This window comes from Mandrillus leucophaeus, unplaced genomic scaffold, assembly GCF_000951045.1.
Source record: "Mandrillus leucophaeus isolate KB7577 unplaced genomic scaffold, Mleu.le_1.0 Scaffold447, whole genome shotgun sequence".
Classification (NCBI taxonomy): Eukaryota; Metazoa; Chordata; class Mammalia; order Primates; family Cercopithecidae; genus Mandrillus; species Mandrillus leucophaeus.
Window position 1 is genome coordinate 2,672,837 of NW_012104776.1, and position 3,845 is coordinate 2,676,681.

Below are 3,845 nucleotides of genomic sequence, written 5' to 3' on the forward strand. Positions count from 1 at the left end.
ATATTTAGTTGTACAATGGCTATGTATTTTCATTTTGAAGAGGTTTTTAAATAAAATTGACTAGCTACTGTTTTTACATAGTTTCAGCAGTCTCAAGCTCTGAGCACCCCCCACAACTCTGGACGAGAAAGGAGGAGAACTAAAAAAAAAAAAAAAAAAAAAAAAAAGGCTTCCGGCTCTGTGTTAGATCTGTGAATATGTAGGAGTGAGTGTGAACCAAACATCGCCTTAGGTTTACAAAAACTGCAAACTCACTTTAAGACAGCTACCACATTGGATTGAGGTAATCTGTCCTACTTTAGCTGCCTACAATAGAATAGTGTAAATTTTCTCTGGAGAAAGAAAATTGTTATATAGAGACTATAATCTTTTGTGTGCAATCTCTGGATTCACAAAAAGTTAATAGGCTGATCAAGAAATAGGACCAACAGTAAAAGGATATATTAGAGACAAGGCTTACAGCTGAGACATGGAGGTTTAGATTGGAGGCTCCAACCTAAACTTCTATACATACAAAGAAAATAGCCTTCAAAAACGAAGGCAGAATAAAGGCAATTCCAGACAAATAAAAACTGAAAACCTTGATGTCAATAAACTAAGTGAAAAACTAAAAGGCATTCTTCAGGCAGAAATAAAAAAACAACCATCCAAGTTGAAAACACAAATGGAAAGTGTTATATACAGTTAAATCTAAATAAATAATGACTATAATAAATAATAATATAAGTGGAGAATTAAAATGCATGACAAAAGTAATACCAATCATAAAAGGGACCATAGTATTCTAAACTCTTAGAATTGCCTAGAAAATGGCAAATGGACTAAGTTATATTAGACTACAATAAGTTAAGATGCATGTTATGATCTGTAAATCACTAACAAAGTAGTATAAAATGTATACTTAATAAGCTAATAGAGAGAATGAATTTAAAAAAACTTGATCATTTCAAAGGCAGCAAGAAAGAAGGAAAGCAAAGATAAAACAGATGGAGCAATAGATTAAAAATAATACAAAGGACAATGTAAACACAAATATACCAGTAAATATATTGTCATAATATAATATATAATCCAAACTTGAAAATCACAAGACTTGAATTTTTTTACAATCCAACTATATCCTGCTAATAAGAGACAAATTTTAAAGATAAGGACATCGGACTGGGTGTGGTTGCATGTGCCTGTCATCCCAGCTCTTGGGAGGCTGAGGCAGGAGGATGCCTTCAGCCCAAGAGTTTGATGTAGTCTGGGAAACATAGTGAGATCTCTTCTCTAAAAAAACAAAAACAGAACAAAACAAACAGTACATCAAAAATGGAAAGAAAAAAGTTACAACAAGGTAAACCATGAGAACACAAACCAAAATATCAAAGTAATGTTAACACCAGATTCATTACTAGAGACAACTAGGAATATTTCATAATTATAAAAGAATCACTTCCCCCAGGAAGATATAACAATTCTAAATTGGTATATATCTAACACACCTTCAAAATGTACACAGAACAAATTGACAAAGGAAAATAATGAATCCAAAACTGATTGCAGCTCTTAATAAATCTTTCTCAGTAACTACTCCACTTCAGTTGTGTTACAATCTAATTTCAGCTGCAATACAATTCCAGCACTAAAAGTTGGTGCAAATCCCACAGGCTTAATTAAGGGCAAAATCCTCCATAGGACTGCCCTCGTTTCAGATGCCAGCTGCAAGTCCCAGTGTGTCCCCATGCCACTTGCACTCTTACCAACTGGCTATGAATTCAGGGGTTTCCATGATTCACTGAGGGTTGTTAAGGGGCTAGAAAGACTCATAGTACTCAGAAAACTGCTATACATATGACAGTTTTATTAATATTATGAAAGATTCACATAGGGTAAGGTCTAGGAAAGTCCTGAATGCAGAACTTCCATGTCTTCCCCACAAAGAATCAGGGCATGTTACCCTTCCCACACATCAATCTGTTTGCCAGTCAGGAAGCTCCACTGGGCTTCAACATCCAAAGATTTTTATTGGGGTTGTATTACATAGGCATGATTGATTAAATCACCAGTCATATGATTAAGCTCAATCTTTAGCCACCTCCTACTCCCCAGCCCCAGAGGTCCTGTGGCTGAAAGTCCCTACCTTCTAACCACGTGGTTAGTCTGTGTCATGACCTGTCCCCATCTTGAAGCTATATAGGGGCCCACTATGAGTCACCTTATTTCTGTCACTCGGGAAATTCCAGAGGTTTGTGAAGGAACCTGGAACAAAGACCAGGCAAACTATTATGCCACAGTAACCAATACAGCAAATACATTCATAAGGGTATAGGAAATCCAAACGAAATAATTTATGAAATAGGCATAATTGAAATATTGAGAATACTGAATCAGTCTATTTAAAAAAAGATACACACTATTTTCAAGTGCATAGAACATTCACCAGAGTTTACCATATATTGAGTTCATGACAGATAATGGACACATGACACATCTATGGCACATTTCATACTACAAAAATTATTCAAAATATGGTAATTCACTATCTTAGAATGAATATAGAAATCAATCCATAAAAAATAATTAGAATCTTTTCCTCAAATGCTTGGAAATTAAGCAATACATTTCAATATATGTACAGGTTAAAAAAAAATCAGAATGCAAATTAGCATTTTGGATTGAATGAGAATAAAAATGCAACATACTATATAAACAAATAATTATTAATTCAGTATTGTGTTATTCAAAACAGTTTATTGTTCACCATTTCATTAACTTAATAAAAAAAGTATGTTTAGAATTATAATGACATACTGATGTTATCAAAATAAGCAGAATTTGTTTGTTGAACAAAAAATAATTTTTATTAATTACATCATGAAAATACAAAACATAAATCCACTATTATGAACTAAAATTTACCTATTAAAAATAATCAGCACAGAAAATATGTTTGAATAGTGCTTTATACTAGAGGGCCAAAGTATTTTGATTATCTGTAGAGAAGCAAATACTCTACCTACCCATCTCTTGCATCATAAAAATTCTTCCCATTGCTACACTGTTTTCATTGTCTTTTTAAAGACTGCATAATGTTCTTCTGAGTCAATTAACATAATTAATTAACCACTTTCTATTTTTCTATTGTTGTGTATTTAAGTTCTTTAATGTGTTACCAATGAAATTAGAGCTAAATTCCTGCTCTACAGCATTGTCTTCACTGTTAGGCCCAATCTGGCCCCTACATATTTCTGTGGGCTTATAACTCTCCCGGGTTTTAATTTTGAACCTGGTGTGTTTCTGTCTTTGCACTCCTGACACTCTGTAGCTCCTTCCCAAAGGTGGAAAAGAATTTGACTTTTTTTTTTTCTCCCAGAATTCTTAAGAGGTCAGTGTGGAAACTTCAGATGGAAATTTATATAATACAGCAAGTTTGCATTTAAAGTTTCAAGATAAAACTTTATTCATTGGTATGAGCTTTAGACATCCAATCTATAAAAATGACAACTGATGTTCTAAATTTCAATAAGGTTCACAAAAATCTTACAAGAAATTGTAATAATGTCTTGCCTTAACATAAACCATAAAGAACAGTGAAGTTTCATTAGCACATTGTTCAGAGAATCATAGAGAAGTTACAAATGAGAAAGAAAAGTGTGATAAAGAATAGCTTAATGAGGATTTGTGGTACACAATATATAAAAATCTAAAAACAAAGTCTTTTTTTGGGGGGGGTGTTAACGCTAGAAAGTTACTCACAGAATTTGATTTTAAATAAAGACAAATACGCACTTTTGACATTATGGAATATAAAGGAAAACAAAATAAAAAATACTGACAATGGTTTTCCCCATTTTTGCCAC